Genomic DNA, 23553 nt, shown 5'->3' on the forward strand with positions numbered 1-23553 from the left:
CTTAAGAGTCAAAGGCAGGTTTTGTAATAGTTTGCTGACGTTTTCATGTGTTAGTAACAGGAGCATGTGATACCTAACTCCTGAGGTACGGCATCACTCCTACTCCCATGCCAAGCCTTTTCTGAACAGGCTTAGCCAGCTGTGCAACTGCAACAGTCATTTTTCTCTGATATCTACAGATAGGGACTAGAATAACACTGTCAAACCTCCTTTCAGATCTTGTGAATAAAGATCCTGAATCTGCAAATGTAAAAACTTGAGTCATAGTATCTCCTAATGTCATCGTATCATATAACGCTAGTCCTTGGATGATTTAACTTTCTAGTACCATAATATTTCTGTAGCCTTTCAGGGCAGTGTTGAGTAAGGTAATTAAAATTGTCTCAGGGACTAATGACTTTCAATATTTCATTCTTTTATATTTAGTTTTTAATTATTCTTTGTTAATTTCTCTCTGCAAAGGAACACACTTTTCCAGAAAAGAATGAAAGAACGTGTGTTAAAAACACATGGTTTTTATTTTCTTATTTTAATTTTCTTAAGAAACTACTATATTAATGCATCACAGGGGCCATATTCTGACTGATAGATTACTCATCAGCAGATCACTAGAATTGCTCCATGGAAGCTGTGGAATGTCTATCACTGAAAGTCTTTGAGTACAGAGTAAACAAACAGTATGAGAAATGACCTATACTAGGTTCAAGGCAGAGCAGTAGGATATATCATTGTTTCTCAGCCTTTTTTATTGGAAGGACAAGCCAAGCTTTAAGCAAAGAAAGATATATTAGTTTTTGTGATAGTTGTTTTCTTATATAACCAAGCAACATCTGGGCTGAAATTGAATTGTTTGTGCTAAACTTTTTTTTTTTTTTAACCAAGATTTTTATTCATTTCTTTGCTTATATTTGGCCTTCTGTTTTGCTAATGTTACAGGTTTTTTAATTGTTCGCGAATGTGCCATCTAAGATCTGAAGAGCAAGTGGTGAAAAACTCTAAAGAAGTGTTGAACTAGATAACTTCTATAAGTCATTTGTATCCATTTGCTTTACAACACTGGTACATGTTTGCAAGTAGATGTTACCTGGCATCTTCCCTGCACCATTCACTGCAGAGTAATAACAGTGAGGATATGAGACTTTCTTCTACATTCCTATTTAAATACACTATAATAAGCTCCAAGGGCAAACATAAATGTTTATTGCTGCAATCTGCAGCCCATTCATCCAAATTTCATTATTTTTATGACCTTTTTTGTAGCAGTTGGGTGTGATGGTTGTAAAAGCAGCAAACTTTGAGGCAAAGGAATTGTCTATAAATTCTCATTTACTTCTACCTGTTTTACTTCTGATGAAAGGTCCTGACTGACAAAATGGCGTGTAATCTGTTTGGTCTAGATGGATGCTGCTTCACAGCTAATATTTTGAGAGGTTTTTGTGAACTCTGAGTCAATATGAATGTCAGCATGGGAAATATATTTAATCTTTCTGCACAGCTGTTTTTATCAACCTTCTCCTCAAGCATTAATAAACAGCTGATAAAGCTCTCAGTGGAATTTGCCATGATGCATACTGAAATGGGTTTGCCCAACATGTCCCTTCTGTTACCTAGTAGAAGTTTAATGCTTTAAACTGGTAAGAGAATTTGAGAAGTCTTAGAAAAATTCAGGAGTGGTTTAGAGGTGGTAAGAGTTCTGGCCTTAGCCCGTCATCTCATGTCAAATGAGAAGACAACTCATTTCACTGAAAGCAAGATCATTTTTTAAGACCAGGCTGAAGTTTGCAATTTGATAATTTTTATCAACAGCTGAGCTGCTTCAGGTGGAATCTCTGACTCACAAACCGGGGAGCTGTGAGGGCAAAGCACTCCCAACCAGGCTGTAAGCTCAGAAGGGAACCTGTTAGCAGAATAACTTGGTAAATGGTGTTCTAGCCTAATGCTTTGGAAAGAACGGGATGAAAACTTCATCCCCGTAAAATCAATAAGGCATTGCCATTACCTTCAGTACAGTAGGAATTTCATGCTGCAGAGGGAGGGATGTAATTTCAGAGTGACTTCTCTGGCAGCAGAGACTGCATGCCCATGATTACCTAGAAAATTATTTTCTAGTGCTTGGGAATTTCTGTTTTCCTCTCAGTCAAAATTACTTTCTAAAAAAACTACTATGTGTAGACAATATTTGTTTATGACACACTGCTATAAAGGGTAGTCTTTGCTATATTTACCCAACAGAAGTGACACAGTGGGACAAATATGCTATTGAGTAAATGATATGTAGGGTGAAAAATTCATATTGTCCTTTGGCTGAAAGGGCATGTGGGTGTTACTGATCTTTGTTCACTGTAGTCATTTTAGAACTTAAAAGGTACTGAGAGAGCACTTCAGTTCTGAATGATGTTGCTTGAGTGAAAAAAGGATAGTATTATAAGTGAACTGATGAATCAGTATTCTGTGGCCTTGAAAGTGATATCACAAGTGACAGGTGTTTTCCTTTGAACATATGGCCATATTAATAAATGTCATCTTATAGTATGCCAGTGCAAGCCCTGGCATGACTTCATTGGAGGTACTCTGGATTTGCCTCAGAGTAAATTCACTGGAAATTGTCCTCTGATATCCCTGGTTTGAACTTTCATGTTATTTTTTAAATTTAATTGTGGTTATACAAAGGTGCTGTAATGTGTCAGCTGTAGAAACTAAAGCCTTTTATTTGCAGAGAAGATAGAAATAACGTGCTTGCTTTGCTTTCTAGCCTCCTTTCAGCTTTTGGTACGGAGGATCAAGCAGAATCTAAGAATGGAACTAAGGCTTTGTTTTCATCCTTTCCATTGAAAATGCATGCAGTAAACTATTTTCTTACAGATGTGTTTTATCTATGCTACCTCTATGTACTTGCTCATTGCTGAATAAAATACACGAGGTAATTTTGTGGTGGAAGGCATATAGGTGAAAGATGGAATCAAGTACAAATTGTAATTTAATACTAAACATTTTGAATGATTTGTTATAAATGCTAAATAATGGATACAACTTGCACCTATTTATAAGATCATTAGAGCACTGCAGTTTTGTATAATATCACAACTGGTCATTCTGTGGTTACAGCATGGTTATTTACCAGGAACATGGGGAGGCAACCAAAAGAGTGAATGTCCAGGTAGTGGGGTTGGGAGACAAAGATTTCTATTTTGTCTGCACCATATTCAGGATATGCTGAAATAGATCTGTTACCAAGCCTTTAATAGTTGTAAGTTAGAATCCAGGCCAGACAACAGACAATGTTTTTATATATGTCATCAATATGCAATGAATCAGTGGTGGCAAAATCCGCTTTATAGAATACCGGTGTTCACTGTGTCATAGTGGCCATAACCAGACTGACTGGGTACTGGGCCTTAAACCTCTCACCCTTAGTTGAGATTTGGTCTGTACTTCCAGTTGCCTGAGCTTCATGTCCTATGAGAAGAGAACTCCTTGCAAATGCATCAGGTAAATTAGACATGAATACTATACCTGACACACAAAAATGGATATTAAAGACCGTTTTCCTTTTCACCAAAAGCATTTGTTTCTATTCCAGCAATCTTCATCTCTCTCATACACAACTTTTACTTAATTTCCGATAAAAGGCACTCTGTGTACCCATTTAATCAAGGGAATGAAATAAGTCAGTACTTTTGAATCAAATTGTGATATAGTCAAAAATAAATACAGATGTTTCTGATATTCAGTCTTCCCAGGTGGATAACTGACAGTTTAGGAAAATGTTATTTTCTTGCACTGTTAATAATTTTTTTTATTGAGTGTCATAATAGTTTTATTTACTGAATCAAACATTGTATTGACAGCAGGGAGCACAGTGCACTTCTTGTAAAGTCAGATTGAAGATTGTTATTTAAAGCAGAATCAAAGGCTTATGAAGAAGATATGGACTTAGCTCCCATGAGGTGATAAGGAAAATTGCATTGAGACAACAGAGCAGAAGGTTAGCTTACTGCACTCTGGAATGGAGAGATATGAGAAGCAAAAGAGAACAGTAGTAAATCACAATGTTAATATCATCATGTTATTTCCTGGAATGACCTGGAAAAATTAATGGAAACAGAAAAGTACTATGTCTTACACATGCACTTGAAGCATCTATAGGGTGATAGAATGACCCATATGCTGAGCATGGGCTTTAAATAGAAAAATGGGGGGAGGTGAGGTGCCCTGTTAATTACAGTAGTGACACCACTAACTCCACAATAAACCTGCTTATTAAATGTTCTCCTGAAAGCATGAAACTTACCTCTTTATTCACCCACAACCACAGCAGCTCAAGAGCTTTCAATAAGTTGATTGTTCTGTGCACAGGAAGTCCTTCCAAATAAATAAATAAATAGCAACCAAAAGCTAAAATGGAGACATGAAGAAAATGGAAGTTTCCTTTTTCATTGCAATTTTAAAGCCATCAGAGCGTCACTGGCATGAGCTGATGCCATCTGGGAAAGAGGGTAGCTTCTCTTACAGGATGTTAGACAGCAGCAACAGCTTGAAGTTGCTTGAAGGAACTCAAGATAGACTGGAAGAGTTCTGTAAGCTATGCCCAGCTGGCTTTGGCAAACAGCTCTCCAGAGAGATGAGTTTGAAACCCACTCCTTCAATATAATGCATGTAAACCAAAGAAGCAATATTCAAGTATAGGGCAACTTTTCCTGCCCTTCAAAAGGCAGTGTGATAGAGGTATAACAGCACAGTATCCTAATCACCCATGTGCACATTCCCATTGCAGAGACACGGGGAAAAAAGTCCCTGCATTTGATACCAGCAGAGGATGATATCATTCTCATGATACACTGATCTATCCCAGTACTGCAACTCTACTTCTCACGTTTTCTCTATGATCCATAGAGTGAGGCAGAATTTCCCAATTATATGCTGCACTAAGTAACCCAAATGCAGTATTTGTAAAGTAATTTTGTTCCAACCATATGTTAAATATTTTCTGACTGACAAATTGTGTATCATTTCTCTATTATGAATATATGATTATGTCTGGAAACTGCATTTGTGCATATTCATTGTATCGTATTGATCACAACGGGTAGAAGGCTAGCAGAATGCCTTTTCCATAGAAACAGAAGGCTGTAGTGGGAACACTGAGTCTTTTCACAGTGATAAATGGTGCTGACTCTGTGATTGCTCTGCTTGTTCAGTCTCTGGAGGTATCTCTTCACAATAAAATTTCTACTAACATTATGCCCTTTACTTTTTCCTTTCATCTGCTCAACATTTTGGCTTCCATATTTTACACAAAGTAAAAACATTGCATCATTTCTTTCCAAGAGTCCTTTTAATTGAATCTCTAAGCCTGAAATTTTATATTTGCATGTACAGTAGTAGGAAGTCATTCAAAGCAACTGATACTGCTATAGCTGTACGAGATCAAGGTCTGTTCTCAGTTACCCATAAGAATTCAGCAGTAATTTAACTGCACTAATATGTAGTTTTTTTGCTTTTTAGAGGAACTCAAATTGATTCATAAATGAGTTTGTCAGAATTAGGAATGCTAAGTAGCAGAACTCATTGCTACAAGATGTTGTGGGTGCCAAGAATTTATATGGACTTTTAGAGGAATTAGATGAATTTATGCAAGAAAAAAAAATCATCTGGGTTGGTGCACCTAAAGATACCACTTCTGGTGCAGGAAGTCCATGACATGCAGACTGTTGGAAGATTGTTGGAAGTATCGTGGAGAAGAGGCAGTGTGTGCCTGATCTGCTCAGAGTCATTTCTTCGTGCATCCGCTACCGGCCATTGCAGGAGGCAGGTCTTGACGGAAACGTGCTCAGGCTGGGTATGGCTGCTCTTATGAATCGCTTAAGGCAAACTCTAGGACATACAAAGAGAACCCAGATCTTCTCATGCCATAACTATATAACCATAACAATACTCCTTCTGTTTGGCAGAAATGGGTGAGGACAGCCTTTCACCTCGTGTCAGGCCCTGAGGGTATCCCTCACCCCTGTCTAGCAATTGTACAGCTGGTGGTCATGGGTGGAGAGCTGGGAGGCCTTGGTGAGGGTCTCTTGCCCCCTGTTCACCCAGAATCTGGTTTTAATCTCAAACTCTGTCTCTTTGGACCTCAACCAATGTTGCAGCTGCATCACAGCCATGCCCGTGCTTTGCTGTGGACCCTGCCAATGCATACATGGGCCCTGACCCAAGAAAGGACTTTGCAGCCTGACCCCAGACCTGCCTCATCACCCATGGACTTGCCTAGTGACCTGGGCTCTGGGCTGTGCCCAGTGACCCCCCTTCCCTTCTGCCCTGCACCCTGCATGGGGGCAGTGGGACGGGGCCTGGGTGGTGAGGCCGTGCCCCACCAGCCTGCGGGTACACAATAGCTCACAGTTTCTCATCTCTTAGCTTTCTCTCTCACGTCTTTGCTGTGCCTCACCAATGTCTGTAGCCCACTGTGAGGTCTGATACGCCGTGACCAGTTCGGTGACCCAATCTGTGATCTGTTCACCATTGAGCATTCCCCAAATAATGGAGAGGTTGGTGCTTTCTGCACTGTATGTCTTTTGTATATCTTCAGCTGTGGGGCACAGGCACATACCCCAGCTGTCACCCTCTACATCACATTGCCTCCTTGCCTCCTTGCTGTGTGAATCTAGCACCTGTGGTTCCACACACTGGGAGAAAAGACAGTAGGTCTAATAGTAATATTATACTTATAATTCAGTTACATCTTCACAGAGATTCTCTTCCAGGAGTTTATAAGGTTGAAAGTTACCATGCCAAACACAAACAGTAGGGGTATGTATGTATGTACATGGCTGCTCAGTGAACTCCAGCAATGATGGTAAAGGGATGGTAAAGTGACTATGACATGTCTTGTTGGGGTTCCGTAGATTTCCAGGGGTTTCTTTTGACTGTACACCGGAGAAGATAATCAAATGGCCTGGGCTGAAACATGCCTTATGGTACATTTGAGGCAATGCTGGGTTAATGAAGAAGCACACACCAGCAATCAACAGATTGTCCATCAACATACGCAGTGTTCAGATTTGAGAAAAGTTAATAACACTGCATGCTTTGCAGTTGGAATCTGTTCATCACATTTGACTCATGAGAAAGAAAATCTGTGGCAGGTTTTCTCTTCCTGCCTTCCTTCCTTGAGAATTTAGTGTCAAAGGAAGCTAGGTTGGCAACCTTGTCAAATGATCCTTTCTGTGCACAAGCACATAATTCAGGTTTCGTCACCCTTTCCTGTCAACAAGTTTCAGTGCTGTTGGTGAAGGATCATTTCTCTCTTACCTTCTGCCTGTGCTAGAATTGAACCACGTCCAGGCTCAGGATGAGAAAGTACATATAGTAAATGATTTAGACAAACTGCGTCCCTCAGAGAAGAACCATCTTACGTTAATAAAATTTTAATGGTTAATGTTGCATCTGCTTTGTAATTTGGTTCTTATAATTTTTGTTTTAATAAAAAAAATCAATTTATCGATCTCTTCAGTATGGTGCTGTTCTGTTTCCACCCTCTTTATAACTGTCATGCTTTTTTCTATTCCACTTAAAAATGTGGAACATTTTTCCTTCCTTCTCATATTTGCATTTTACTGGGTCTAACCTCGGAATCTCATTTGCTTCTCTCTGGCTGATGAATTGATGTTTCAGATCTTTTTTTTTTTTTTTTTGAAAGAGCAAGTTGTTTTTTTCCTCTTAAGTCATCACATGTTGATTCATTTGTATTTTTTCTCTTAAGTCTATTCCTGTTTTCTTTTGTTTCTATATACTCCCCTTGTATTTTGGGTCAGAAGCATTATAAATAAATTAATGATTCTTTCCCTGTCTGCAAGGATAACTGCTTATAGAAGTCTGGTTTCTAATTCCTTAGAGTTGATTAGGGACTTATGCCTTGAAGCATACATCCCAGCCTGTACCATTTCTAATGAATGTTCCCATTATATGCTTATGTGTCCAATCTTCTTTTGAATCTGACTAACATTTGACCTCTGAGATGGCTTGCAGCAAAAAATTCCACATTTTAATCACTTCCTATTTCATTCTAAAAAAAAAAAAATTTACTTCTTTCCTGTGTTTCATATGTCCTGTGGCTTGGTTCTTCTGCTGTATGGAGTAAAAGCAATAAAAGCTCACCCTTTCTTTGCTGTACCCTATTCTTCTATACTCTTTTATTTCCCTCTGTGTCTGTCTCCTGCCTACTCCAAACAGTTTGCAACTTTTCGATCTTACTTCATACAAAAGCTTTTGAACTCATGACCATTATTGTTGTATCTTTGCATTTCTGCAGCTGTTTTTTGTGAGATGATGATACATCTGGCTATGGGTGCTCCCGGTTAGACACATCCTTAGGTTCTAAAATAGAAAATAAGACTGAAAACACTGCTCCGTCTCATTCTCCAGGCACACTTTTTTGATCATCCACTCATAATGTGAGCAATCTTCTCTGCTTGGTGTCTTTAAAGTGGCTGTATATCATCAGCACGAGAGATCCAGGCTACCCAAACCTGACAGCTAATTCAATCCTAAAATAATTTTTAGAGTATGTAAAAAGCAGAAAGAACAGATTGACATGCAGCTTCTAGGAAGAGCACCCTTTGATATTTAAGCAGAGAAAGCCTGTACCAATAATAATTTTCCAGAATACATTTTCTGAGTGTCTTTTTACTTTCAAATGCCATTCAAGTCTGGCATTTGCCAATTTACTACATGAAATTCAGGAGCCCGTTGGCCAAGCTTTTATTCTAAACTCTAAACTGTCATGCTGATTCTTCCTTTTGCTTTATGTAGGTTTCTAACACGTTCTTCTTTTCATCTGATCAACACAGAAATGAACTGGCCTGGGAGGTAGGCCTTTAAAAATTGAGTCTTTTATGAAGTCAGGTATGTTTTTTTTCAATAGATGTTAAGCAGCTGAACTATTAATTGCACTTGGAGTTCAAGGTGCTCAGCACTTCTTGGTCCTTACTCTCCACTGGCTTTCAGATTACGTATATGCTTTCAATTAGATCCTGTATACACTGTCATTAGTAGGATTCACGCTCTCTGCTCTAGGATAAGTCACATTTCATATGCTCACAGTATCTTCTCTCTTTGCTTGCTTACTTCACCAGCCTCAAATCTGATGTCTTCACAAAGATGAGAGAAAAAAAAGAAAAAAAAAAAAACAACAACCAACAAAGCAAAACAATCAAACAAAAAGAACTAGCTAGCATTAGCTAGCAGTACTGTCCATAAACAGTCAGCTAGTTTAGGTCTCTAAGGCCAGGGGGGAAGAGGAGGGCAAGGTGACCCCTTATAAAGCCAGCGTCACAGTCCCCTTCCTTTATTCTGTGGTGTGTAGCAATGTTTTCAAGGGATGTGTTCCTTGGGGATCATTTGGAAAGGCTTCAGAGAAGAAAAAGATTATAGACTACGAGAAGATGGGAGAAAAGGTCAGTTCTTTTTTCTCAGCTGTTGAATTATCTTGGGAATGGTAGCTGTATTTAAAAAAGGAAAAAAAAGAAAAAAAAAGTTTTGCATAGGTATAAAGCCATAAGGAAAAAAAGCAGAAGATACTGCACATTTGAATAGCAATTGCACAGCAGGTTTCAATACCAGAGGTATGTTACTAGAAGATGCTACTACCAGTTTCGTGAGCTATATTTGAGTCTTCTTAATTTAAAGGAGAAAAATGTATGTAAAGTATGACTGAATGCATGTTAAATTCCCCTGTTACCTTTCTCTAGCCTTATATGAGAAATATTTCAAAGAGCAACTGCAAAGTGTTCAAGAGTGAATTGCTGGAACCAGACTCAGTTTGATAAAGACCTTCTCTCCTGTTTAGGTGTGAAGAAAAGGAAGGTATCTCAAAAGCAAGTAACATTTCTGGCTCTTACTATAACTGTTCTGATAAGATTTAAAATAATAATAGTAATAAAAAAATTCTAGAGACTGTTATGGGGATCCTAGTAAGATATTATGAGTCTCTTAACCCCAAGTACTTCTACAGATTTAGTCCTTGATGTCCACTATGCAGTTTTTGTATACTTTCAAAAAATAATAGAATCATTAAGGTTGGAAAAGACCTCCAAGATCACCTAGTCCAACCATACCCCTACCACTTATATTACCTGCTAAACCATGTCCCTAAGTACCGTGTCCCATGTACCAAGTCCATCCTTTCCTTAAACACCCCCAGGGGCAGTGACTCCACCACCTCCCTGGGCAACCAGTTCCAATGCCTGACTGCTCCTTCTGAGAAGAAATGTCTCCTCATTTCCAACGTAAACCTCCCCTGGCACAACTTGAGGCCATTCCCTCTTGTCCTATCACTAGTTACCTGTAAGAAGAGGCTGACCCCCAGCTCCCCACACCTTCCTTTCAGGCAGTTGTAGACAGCAATAAGGTCTCCCCTGAGCCTCCTCCTCTCCAGACTAAACAACCCCAGTTCCCTCAGCCGCTCCTCACAGGACTTGTGCTCCAGGCCCTTCACCAGCTTCGTAGCCCTTCTCTGGACACGCTCCAGGGCCTCAATGTCCATCTTGTAATGGGTTTTCTAGAGTGGGTTTTCTAGATAATCTGACCTTGTATGTCTCTGACTAGGTCTTAAATGAACAGGACTTAAAGATAAGGATTGTACTATATTTCTAAGTGCTGTCCAGCTGAGGCAGACCTCCTGTGAAAGTGCATTTGCATTGGACTCTTCTGAGTAAGAGATGGAAAACATTCAGATGAGTCCTCTTCAGAGCTGGAAGATTTGTGTATGTGAGAGAGAAAAGGCTAATGAGAAAAGGTCCCCTTCACTGCAGTGCTTGGAGGGGGATGGATCCGAGTGTTTTCTGATGGCTAGCAACTTAGTGTGGTTTTAATGGTCTGTTTTCCTGTGTTTGAAGGCAAAATTGAGGCTACTTACTGCACAGCAACTCTATAGGAAAATTAATTGTGCAGGGCAGACAACACCGTGGGGCTCTAACATGTTAGACCCTGGATGCGAGTTAGAGGTGCAAAGAAGCCAAGCTTGCTGCTTGGGAATCTGGCAGCCGATTTTGGCCTGTCCTTTCTAACCCTACGGCCCTGTCAAGCACCATAAAACTAACTCACAGCCCATCAGTACAGTGAGAAAGATGTTTTCATGCTTCTTCGAGGCATATATAAATAATTAGTTGATCTTTCCTATTCAAACAGAGTTAATAGTCCCCAGCATATTATGTGTTTAGCAGACAAAGAAAACACATTGGATTTTTGTTATCTAACTCTAATATGGCTTTTTGCTGCTATGTGTGGGGAGCACCTTCAGGAAGAACTTGGTAGGAAAAAAAAAAAACTTTATTTGCTTCATAATCCTTTAAGATGAATATAGAATTGCCTGGGCTACAATGCAAGAATAATTAGCAGTGAAACACCAGTGGTGAGAGAGGTATCAAATAGGATATCAGTGGATCAGTACTGGGTCTGGTATTAATTAATGAAAACACTAATTAAGGTTTCTATTAAACAATCTGGAAGATAAAATGAAGCATGCATTGATCAAATTCATAAAGGCCAAACCAGCTACAGAATGATTGATCAAGAGATTTTAGAATAAGAGGCAAAATTTAAGTAGGGTGAGATTTTAATTTAGATAAATGTTAAATAATACACTAGAGGGTGACACTTTATAAAATGGAAAGCTGCTGATTAAAGATTGGTAATGCAAAGAACTTAGGAGAGTGGGTAACAAATGGGGCACGAATCCCAGTACCATGGAGCTTTAAAAAGACAAATAGCTGTCCTTACTGTGCAGAGAGGAAAAAGGGAGGTCGCCTGTAGGACAGTGGCCACAGGGATCTCTGTTTTGTGTTTCCAGTGTGGTAATGCAAATGGAAAACTTCAAACTCTTGTCCACATTTAAAACAAACAAACAAAATTATTATTATTATTATTATTATTATTAATAATAATAATAATAATAATAAAACACCTCTGCAATTGTGACCTCAGGGGTAGATGGTAAAGGAATAAAGTTTCCGAAAAGAGTGAAGAGCTGATAGAGATAAGTGTACACAGCCTCCAAGAGGCACATGAGCATGGTGTGCTCTGCTGACTGTCCACCTTTCAGCCATATGGCACCTGATCAGGCACCTGCATCTGATCCATCGATGTGTGTTCCTGTACTTGGCAAATGCAATGGGTGGAAGATTTGTTGGTCATGGAAAATTTAATCTAAGTGTAAAAGTCTCAACCCCCATCTACCCCTTCATCAACCCATTCCTGCCTGCTACAAAACTGAATTGGCAGTATCTTCTGATTGGTGGGGAAGGCTGGTGAACATGTGTAACTTAACCAAGGAAAGAAGTTTTGAGAAATGCATGTTGCTGTTGAATTTTCTTAGAACTGTGGTCTTTTTTTGAAAAGTGATTTCATCTAGATTGAGGCCCTGGCAAAGCCAAACTACCATCACAGGCTGTTGGTTATCACAACTTGGTATTCTTGGGGAATGAGATGCCTCTAGGAAGGAAGAGGGGAAGCAGACTGCTGCATGCATGTGTGGAAGAGGTGAGAGAGAGAAAAATTTCAAAATACTTTGAGATTTAGGAGGAGTTATAGACCAACTATCTGGTCAAACAGCGCCAAGCTAGCAGTCTGCAACAAGACGTACTATATATAGTTATTTGTGTGTCTGTGTGAATGCATGTACACAAAAATGCTGTATTATGTTTAAGAGAAACATTATAAAAACTCAAGTAAATATTATATGTTAACACTACACCAACAATGAATCTATACATTTGGGAATCAAAGTGATGACATTTTAAACTCTATCTTCTTTCTTTTTTTCTTTTTTTTTTTTTTGAAGCTCTTATTTTTATGCAGAATTGATGCTATCATTTACGTATGCTTAGGACTTAATAGTAATAGCTTGTAATTTCACAAAACTTTAGAATAGCTGAAGTTGGAAAGGACTCTTGGAAATCATCTAGATCAACCCCCCTTGCTCAAAGCAGAGCTAGACCAGGCTGCTCAGGACTGATTCCAGTCAGGTTTTGTGTATCTCCGGAGCTGAACCTTTCTGAGCAACAGGTTCCAGTGTTTCATCACTATTATTGTTAAAGGGGGAAGGGAAAAAAAAAAAAAAGAAAAAAATGAAATCTCTGTACTTTGGTTAGTGTCCATTGCCTTTCTTCTGTTCATGGGGCACTGCTGAAAAGTCTGGCTTCCTCTTCTTCATTGCCCTCTCCACTCTTACCCCCAGTCCCACCGGGTATTTATGCATATCAGTGAGATGGGAGCTTCTCTTCTCTAGGCTGAACATTCCCAGCTCTTTCAGACTCTCCTCCCACAACAGATGCTCCAGTCACTTAATTATCTTTGTGGCTGTCTGCTGGGCTTGCTCCAGTATCCCCATTTCTTTGTTGTACTGAGGAGCCCCTAACGGGATGCAGAACTAAAATGTCCTGCTTCATTAAAACATTAGAAAATCTAGATCAGCGATGCATATTGAAGACAGAGTTTGCATCATTCAAAATGAAAATGGAACTGGACCAAGTGTTTACTAGAACTGAGCAAATACATCCTGCGTGCAAGAACAGGAAATGATATGAGTTGAAAATCTTATACTAAGAGCTATGTTGGAAATCATTGCTATTTATCAAAGCAATAAGGCATGTGGAAGAGTGGAGGAAGCAAATTCTTATTGTGACAGTCCACAAACTCAAAATGCATACAGGATATGCCTAAAGGAGCCAAAAGCCATGGCTTCATTGGGACAGAGAAGTCTTGGTCCATGGAACTTAGAAATGAAATGACTGAGACAGCAGGATGACAGGAGATGGCAAAACAAACAGCTCATGATGAACAAGATCTTGCTACCTGCCCAGCTACTACCAGCTTGCAGTGAAGTAGAAGAACAAAATCTATATTTTTTGATCAGCTGCTTCATATGTGTGTTTTCAGGGTGTGCCTATATATAAATACGTGTGTGTGCATCTATATATCTATATACATATATGTAAATGGATATAGATCTCTCTAATTTTGCATCCAAAGAGAAGAGAATTATGTACCCCTTTTACAACAGGATCTGGTTGCTCTTTTTGGGTTTTGGCTGCTATATTGACATATTTTTATTACTGTCATTAAAGATTTTTGTCATACGGGGTGGGAGTTGTCTATGTGCTGTGTGAGAGCTGCTAAATTCACCTGGACTGATACTGTATGCGTTTGTTAAACAAGCAGGTTGATGTTATTCTTGCTGATGCTGGATAGTTGCCATACCAGAGCTGAGGACCTTATTCTCTGTTGTTTACTGTTTTCTGTGCACATAATGGATCACTATTTTAGTGATAAATTGAGTTCACTTGTAGGTGGTTCTCTTTTCCCTTTTAAATATTGTGGCATGAGAAGCCAGTGGATTTCTTTAACAAAAGCACAGTGTACAACAGGAAGAAACAGTTCAGATTTCTTTAATAAAAACAGTGTACAACAAGAAGAAACTGTTCTTTCAGGTGTCAGAATGCTCGTTTGGAATTTTTTGTCACATTATTTTGGACTGGGGAAATGAGAATTTTTCACTAAACTCTTAAACTAAAGCGTTCTGACAGCTGATATCATATGTTGAAAGCTTGTCTTTGCTTTCCTTGGCTTGTTACTGCCTTTCTTAAAGGAAGGGTGGAAAAACATTTTTTTATATACCACTGACTTACTCTTGTTCTAGCAAGTTTTTTCTAGTTAAGAAAGCCAGTACAGCACTTAACTATTTTATCTCTTTGTTCCAGTAAGGAATTTAAGGGGCTATTAAACAAAATGTAGAACTCTGCTACTGGCCAAGGCAAACTTACGTAGCAACCAGATGATGTCCTCCTACGCTTTCAAGGCTCTAGCCATCTGGATTACTGCAGATGTCTCCCTTTGTGCTCAGTAAATACCCACATGCAGCACGCAAGAGGTGGGTGTACACGTGGCTGCTGAAGCACGGATGTTAGCAGAGCCTGAAACAAGCCTACTGGCAAGCAGCCCCTTCCTCTGGAAGAGCTTGGTCATGTACTTCAGAACTTCACAAGACGTGTCTTCAGCCTCATCTGATTTTTCAGTGAATGGCGTAAAACATAACATTGATCTTAGGTACAAGCTAGATGTAATGCAAAACCATTATGTCCTAGTGCTTGTCCACCTTGAAAGAACCGTTACAACAAAGCAGAGCTTTATGCTTTCACCTGCTTGGCTTCTCTGTCTGTGGTTTGTGTCTTCAGTTTTACTGTTCTTGTCCTTCTGCTCGTGGTGATCCTGGCTTTGCAGAGTGCTTGCAATTAAAATTCTCATGCTATGATGTGTTGCTCAGCTTTGTAACATTTCCTCGGCTTCACAGCAACAAGTGTACTTGGCAACTTTCAGTGCTGACAAATACAGATTTCTTCCTCAGGTGGTCAGAGCTACACAAATGCCAACAAATTTGATAAAAGCACAGAAGCAGTGTTTCTGATGCAGCAGGGCCTTGTACCAATGTGAGGGCAGGCAAATTGTACAGTGTGCACAAAATTGGTTTGCATCACAGGATGTGAAGAGTAGTGAAACTGGAAGTTCACCTTGTAAGCGGGCCTTGTGCCATCCAAACAGATGGGCTGAAGTATAAGCAGCCAAACAGTCATTTATGAACATAAAATGGATTTGCTGAAGGCAAGTTTCCAAGCGTGAAATGTCGGAATGGTTGCTTGTGTCAAGCCTCCGAACCTAAAGGGAAGGGTATGTGCAAGTAGTGTGGGATGAGCTAACACTGAAAACAAACATGAAAATCTGTTTTGGATCCTTTCCTGGATCCATTGAGAGATTTATTTTTTTTTTCCTTAGCTGTGCAAAGCTAGAAGGGAAGAGTGGGAGAAGAATCCTGCAAAGCAGTAGTATTTCCTTACCACATGGATTGCTTTCCAGAAACTATGCTGACAAAGTAAAGAAATGGTTTATTTTGCCTCCCACAGACGCTGATGTACAGGAGGCCCATAACATATCTCTGACTGGTTAGTCTTTGGCATCTGTATTTAATAGCTTCAGGATAAATTCTACAGTATTAGCCAAGCTCTAAATAATTTACTGTAGACAGAAGTAACCTTAGTAAAGACTTAAGGACTTTGAGTTAATCTCCAATGTCTGCGGAGTTGTGAGAACTGAATTGCCTAGCTGTAATAAGAACCTGGCTTCTCTCTGGGACACCTCTGCTTAAAAGATCAATGATGACAAAGAGAAAAGAAGAAGAAGGGGAAAAAAAAGAAAAGAAAAAAACCCTTCCCTAACTCTAAAGTCAAGAATTTAGGATAATAATTGATGAAAATGTGCTCTGCTGCTTTTACATCCACTACAAAATCCAGGTAAACATTAATTCTTGTCTGCTGATCAAAGGTGCAAAGTAGAGAAGGGCTCAAAGAAGGAGATATAATGACTTGAAGGGAAATGAGCTTGCAGGTATGATTTAAGGCAAAGGCTCCAATTGCAAGCTAAGCTTTATATAAGCTTACATTGTTATGCCCTGTGACTGGTGCCTTGCAGTTCCAGTTTAGGAAGTGGAGAATGAAAGAATGCATTAATCTGGCTGAAATCCACATAACAGGACTGTGTGCAAACAAAAGTGAAATCAGACAGTGCAGTTGGTGAAATACAGCTGGGGGGGCAAAGGAGGGGAGTATGCTAGGAACAGCAGTTTCCTAACAGCTTAACTGCAGCGGAACAAGCTTTAAGAGGCGTTAGGATTTATTCTTTGTAGCAAGAAGGGGAGGAAAAATCAGGACCTAGTTACTACCATTCTATTTTGCAGCAGAATAGCCTTATCAGAAGTAGGACTGTTAGAGCATGCTGTCAGGGAAATGATTTGCATTTGGTAGAACTTCCCCTCAATTCTTCCAGCTCACATTTTAACACTGGTCATTTGTTTTAGGCTCTGCATTTGATGTTCTGTTTTTCACTGCTTGCTCTGCAGAAAAGGATTGTGCAACACTTGAAGACTACCTTTTTTTGGGAAGAGGGAGAAAGCATGCGTTCAGGTCTCAAATTCCAGATGTGAAAGCTTCTTTAGCTGTGCAGCAAAAGAAATTGCTTAAATTATGGATAATCCACTGCATAAATCTTTCTTCTTCTATTTCATAAAGATTCTTATCCATGTAATTTGGAAACTTGTATTGACAGTGAAAGACAAGAGGATTCAAGAAAAGGTAAAATAATAATACAAAAAATTGTAACCTTGTGGGTGACCTAGCTATGTTTTAAAGGGAGAGGATAAGAAGTTTAGCTGCACTGTTTTCTAAATGTCAGTATCTTGGAATAATGGCCATGTTTATGTTTTTATAAGGGCTCTTTGAGGAATATGGGCCCTGAGAACAAATAATTTTTGACTCTGAGGTAATTATGAGAGACAAAGCAATTGGGGTTTGAAATCATAAAGTTTAGTCATTACCTGTCTATTGAGAATCACAAAAATCTGTATTTCACTGCTGTCATGAGCCATTTTCAGTGTAATGCCAGTTCATCTTGAATCATTCATCTCCATGTCCTTGGCTGAAGAAACTGCTACACTTGCTATTCCTTTGGGTAGGCTTGAATCTGCTTGTTACACTAAGGGAGATACATTTGAGAAAGTGAATTCCGAAATATTTCTACAGAACAAAACAGACTTCCTTTCTTATAACTTTTCTGCCAGCAGTAAATATCGTATCTGTTCTCTCAGTGCTGTAACGGCTTTGACTCTCTTCAGCAATGTTGATTCCTCTGGGATGAGGTGTAGGGACTGGTCAGCATTTGGGCTCTCTGTTATGTTTCATCTGTGTTAAGTAAAAGGTTGAATTCTTGGTAGTTGGGCTCATAATTTAGTTTCTTAAATCTTTTTAGTAGATCATGATTTCCTGACTTAAATCCAATATGAATATTCTGAAGGGAACTGAATTATGTGAAGCTGCTGCTGTTCCACAAGGAAGTGGAAGTGATTTAGCATGGGGGAGAAGGGGTGAAGCTACAACAGGGCCACCTCTGATGATTTACTGTTCTTTCATCCAACATGTGCTCAGTATTAAGCTATGTAGTTAACATTCATAAGAAACCTACAACAAGAGCTGAAATTGTGCATTCCTTTGAAACAGTTGAACATTTTTCCTTCTTTGTGCGCTAAATGATGTTGAACAGCGTACTTCTCTAGATGAGAGGTCAACAGACAAAAAAATAGAAAAGCACATTCCTTTAAAATGATATATTTTGGAATTTTGTTTTGTTTTATTTTGGTACACTAACATTCATTATTTTCTTTCTTGCTCCTAATGTTTTTGCAATGGCTAACAGCTCAAACATTGCATACTTGAAGAAACATTGTATTCATTCTCCTTGGGTCTGTCCCATGTTGGCATAGGTGCTATTCACCAAATAGTAACATTAGCTTCTTTCACTCTACAAACGTTTGGGGTGGGAAGTGCAGTTGAGCTCAACAGGTTGCCCTGTGTGGTGTTCAGAATAAGCTTTTATTTCTGAGGATCATACTCTTTTATCTAGCTGGGTAAATCCTTTGGATTGTTTGCTTAATATTGGCCCAATGCCTTTCAATAAATATTATCAGTAGATGACTATGTGCTTTTTCTTTGATATTTCTTTGTTGCTGTTATTCTTAATATTCACCCATTACTGGTCTCAATGGGTACTAAGATAAAGCTCAAGAAAGCTGATGGGTCCGTGTTAACTGTGCTGTTTTCACATACTGTTCTGATAGCTTTGTGAGATGCTTGTACAGACATGGAGTTAAAATCACAAGTGGAGGATGTATATGGGGCTAGCTGGCTAATAACTTTGCGTTGTTCAAAGGCTTGTCCTGACAGCTGAACTTTGGAGGGCACACAGATGAGTTATAACCTGAACATTCACAGGTGGGATCAAATGGTTTAGAGAGCAATCCGTAACTTGACACTAAATTTAATAGTTCCATTCGTGTAAGGGTGAGAGTACCTTCAGTGCAATGTGCTTCTGGCACTGCAGCTCCAAACTGCTGGAGGAAATCTGTTTAATCAGAACAAGCATCCACGTGGTTATTAAACACAAAGCTTTATCAATATAAAATGGACTGAATGTGATATTACTATTCTTGCATTGCCTGATATTATGCAGTGAATATCATGAAGCTTGCTGAATAACTGCTGTGATTTCCAGAAAATATATGCATCCTAGGAGACTTGTCCACTGATCAAACATTAAGTGAAATATAATGACAAACATATACGTAATGTTTTCAATCTCAGGTCAGCTTTGCATGCTTGCTTTAATAAGTTGCATTTTAGTCTGGAAACTAGACAGAACTAAAAATCCTGCTTACTGGTTGTTAATAAACTTTAGGGATGTTGATTGGTTGTCAGTAAGAGCATTGGACATCAAATATTTTAGCAAATACTAAAGCTGTGAAATAAATATGTATTGTTCAGAAATGATAGATTCTGGAAATTGCCCCAGAATCTCATAAAGTCCAAGAGATAAACAGATTATAAGAAGGACATGCACATAGATGAGAACATACAGACTTATACTAATAAGGATAAACTTGCTTGCTTCAGGATATACGGTAATCTATGGTTCAGGGATACTATTTCCATACTGGCAGTGCATTAAATCATTGTCTCCTGTCTTGGCTCACCTTCTCAAAACATTCATTACTGACCATATCAGGCCCAGGAGCATGGACTTCATGGAGTGTTGGTATGATGCAATAATGTACTTTATTTATGATCTTTAATGTTTTCTCTCCTACTTTCAACTCAGTTTGGAGTCTTGTAGAGCGTAAAATTCTGAAAGCTTCTTGACAAGCTTTATAGAAATGGTATGGGGATGTGGCTATACCATATATATATAGCTACATCTATATATACACCATATGGCTATATGGTAGAGTTTCTTTGATAGCAAGTGACATCTTAATAGCATAGTTGAATTTAGGAGGTAATTCTGGTTAAATGAGGCTTTTTATCTAGACCTGTATAGTTATTTCTTATGGGAGTACGTATTTTTTTAAAAAAAGATTAATTCTTACATAATTCTATACTCTGAATTTTTCCATAAAAATGATTATGATTAAGTTCTTGTGAGGTATGAGGTATTTAATATTAATTCAGCCTGAGTAAGGGAATAAACATATGAAACAATGTCCTAGCATATGAAACTGTCACTGACAGATGAAATAGATTTTTTTTTCCCCTTAAAAATAAGATCCAAACACAAATGGTAATGAAGGAACTTAGAAGGTATAGAAAGGAAGACACTGGAGAGGAGGCTAAAATTATAGTGTATATTTTGACATGGTTCCTGCTTCATTCAAGGGGAGGGAAAAAAAAAAAAAAGAATTCCAAAGCCCTGTGAATTTTAGCCTTGGAAGTGTCTGCAAGCAATCCTAAAACAGCAGCCAGATAGCCCTGGAAATGAGTTTTTCTCAGTGACTGTGCAACGGTTTGTGATTTTAATGACATGGCAAACTAATCTCAGTGAACCCCATTTCTGAGTAGATAAATCAGAAAACTTTGTTTGTTCCTGCTGATAAAGCTGTAGAAGAGCCATAAACATGCCAGTTATTTTCTTGTCAGACATAAAATGTATTACTTCAAGGTGTTTAAGAGACCTCTCTGCTCACATAAAATACAATGGAAAGCATATATGTGGTTTGTTTAATTGTGTATGTGCTGGGAGGGTTATGTCCTTTCCTTGAAGAAATGATTTTTCAATTCTTTTGGCAAAGCAAAAAATAAATTTTGCCTCTGTTGCTAGTTTGAGTATACATGAATTAGCATCTGAGAAAATGAGTTTTTAAGAGTATTCTAAGGTTACCTCTTGCCAAACCATGGCAGTAAAATTTATACCTCCTGTTGAAAATGCCAGTTGGACCCAGACAAAACTTTTTTGTGAAAGAAATCACAGGACCTTTTTTTCCCCTTTATGATCAGCTTCCAAAGGACATCTGACTAACTTTAATAAAAGGGAAGAACCACCATTTTGTGTGAAGAAAATACCAGCTTCCGTGCTGAAACCTACCAGTAGATAGACACCTCTTACAGCCTCATCAACCAACACTTCTTCAGCATTATTTTTGAGCTCCACACCAGCCCCAAATCAAATGCTAAAATGATTTCTCTAGCTAATAGTTCATGCATAAGAGTGATATGATCAATGAGCTACTGCTTCTATACATGAGCGTTAACAGATGGGGTTTGATCCTTGGGGGAAAACACAGAATGAGTTCTGAGAGTCCAGAACTGAGGCAGCATGGTGTAATTTGTACGTTGTGCTTGGCATTGAGAGTATGTCTGTCTTCAGCAATTAACTGCAACAGCTGCTTTGGCAGAACCCCTTCTGAAGGAAGTGAGCTGTATCTGTCCCTCTCCCCTAATAACCGTGGAACTCATGGGCAGAGGAGTCTCAAAGATGTGAAATACTACACACTTCACGAAAATAAGGCCGGTAAGATGGGAGGCATCCTATTAAAATTGCTGCTAATAGCAGCATCACATCAAAGAGACCATTCAAGGGAGAAGGGAGAATGATCATGATTACTTCATTCACAGGAAAAGCCCCTGTCAGGGTTGGCACCTTGTCGGATATTAAAACACAAAAAATGAAGCAACACCGCATACCCTGGAGAACACATATATAAGTCATGGATTTTCTCAGCTGTGGTGGTGGTTGATTCCCTGCTGCCACTTAGTGAACAAGTCAATCAACAAGTGGCCACCAGATACACCCTAGCTCTCATGGGAGAGCTATTCCCTCCTGTAAAAACATACTTATCTTTCTCAAATTCACTGCTTTCGGTTCAATCACTGCTTTCTAAATTAATGTTATTAGTCTTGCATAATAGCACCTATGTTGATTTGCATCAGACTCTTTCCTTCAGGTCACTGTTCTGTGACTGGGCAGGATTTGTAAGTTGCCCTAAGGTCTGAGTATGAACACAGAGTAAGGTTCCTCCTGTGAGGACCTGCTCCTAACAGAGCTTATCAGATGTTTGTTTGTGTGCCTGTTGTTCTTTCACTTTACCTTTTGTTTCCTCAAAAATGACAACTCCTCCCAGTTGTACAGTCATAATCTTATCTTGAAGTAAATGAAGATAATGATCACGAAGAATGGGTCTTTAATCAAGTAGAAAAAAGCATGCAGTCTACATGCAAATAGGAACTGAAGTGCACATTTCAAACAGTTAACATTTGGAATAATTTCATAGAATGGCTTGGGTTGAAAGGGACATTAAAGATCATCTAGTTCCAACAAGTCCAGTTTAACTGTTGTCAGTCCATACCCTGAAATTTTGGTTAGAGGTGCTTTTAAAAATGATGCGATATAGGTTAAATAGTGGTGTGTGCATGTGCACAGTTCACAGACGGAAGTTGTTACATATACAGTCACCATGGATAACGGAAATAATTCCTTAGAGCTTTAAAATCTGCTTTAATTAAATCAAAATGCACTGTTGGATTTTGTGTCTCAATGTAGTTATTATATGCCAAGCAACATTAGTGTAACTGAATCTGGCATACACATTTGACACATAGCTACTGAAATGATAGGACCACAGGCATTTTAAAGGACATGTTTCATGTCCCTAAGTGACAATCCAAGCCTTTTGCAAGAATCAGCTTTCCAAGTGGGAAAGATTTCAGACATCTAGTCAGCCTGGAGATGAGATACTGCGGATGCAGCTAAAGGGCCCAAATAGGACACGTTACCCAGTGTAAGGATCTTCTAGCAACTTGTGCTGATGTAGCTGGCGCTTGATCTCTGCTCTGGGATTAACAGTACCTCCCATCACACACAAGTTAACCTCTAGCTGGAAATGATGTGGGTGAAAGTCCAAAAGCTTTTCCATTTACACTATCTTTTAATGTATACAGGAGATGTATTCTTGCCAGTGTTGAAACAGTGATAATGCTTGTACTTTTGCTAGCACTGGTTGTGGTAGTCCAAGTACTGTTACTTTTTTTTTTTTCTTTCAAAAAACAAACCAGAAATTGGGGAGGGGGGGGTTACCTGTAGTCTGGTTTTGTGATTCCTTGCTAAAGATTTCTGTATCTAGATATATATTTAGTACAGCTGCTTCAAGTTTCCAGTATAAGCACTCTGTGGATTAAGCAGGTATTAGAGATGACATAGTACTTCTCTGTTAGGGACAACAAAGAAACCTATATAGCTGTTAACAAAAACTGCACTATAATGGCATTAGAAATGTCAAGTTAAATCTAATTAATAGTGGTATACTTATTAGTAGTTAAAAACTATGCATATGTTAAATTTTAGATGATGTTAAAAATGTTGCTGGCTTTGCATGACTAAGGTGCTAAAGATTTTTTGTAGTTAAACAGGGGCTTGACTCATTTCTCAAATGAAACATTTTCCCTAGTTTCTATTCTTTGTTGTTCTGAGGCATAAAAAGCGCTAACTGACCTGTGGTATATCCCTGAGGTGGTACATCCAGAATCAAGAAATATTTCTTGATTCTCTGGGGCTGATGGGTATTGTGTTGTATGACATGAGTGTGCTAAGCATAAAGTATTGAAACGATTCTTGTGTCCTAACAGTTCCTTGCAG

At 38.8% G+C, this 23553-nt stretch overlaps 1 long non-coding RNA gene across 2 annotated transcripts in view; it reads left to right on the forward strand.

Moving 5' to 3' along the window:
• The window catches only part of LOC308190412, a 30249-nt gene extending 17163 nt beyond the window's left edge, over window positions 1-13086 (forward strand). The window contains exon 4 of one of the 2 annotated variants that reach the window (XR_013947164.1): window positions 937-13086. This is a non-coding gene — a long non-coding RNA (uncharacterized lncRNA). The remainder of the gene's footprint in view (window positions 1-936) is intronic. The other variant, XR_013947165.1, reaches the window with a different exon arrangement.
• Window positions 13087-23553: the final 10467 nt, after the last annotated feature.

The sequence above is a fragment of the Anser brachyrhynchus genome (assembly GCF_964034855.1).
Source record: "Anser brachyrhynchus genome assembly, chromosome: 2".
Taxonomy (NCBI): domain Eukaryota; kingdom Metazoa; phylum Chordata; class Aves; order Anseriformes; family Anatidae; genus Anser; species Anser brachyrhynchus.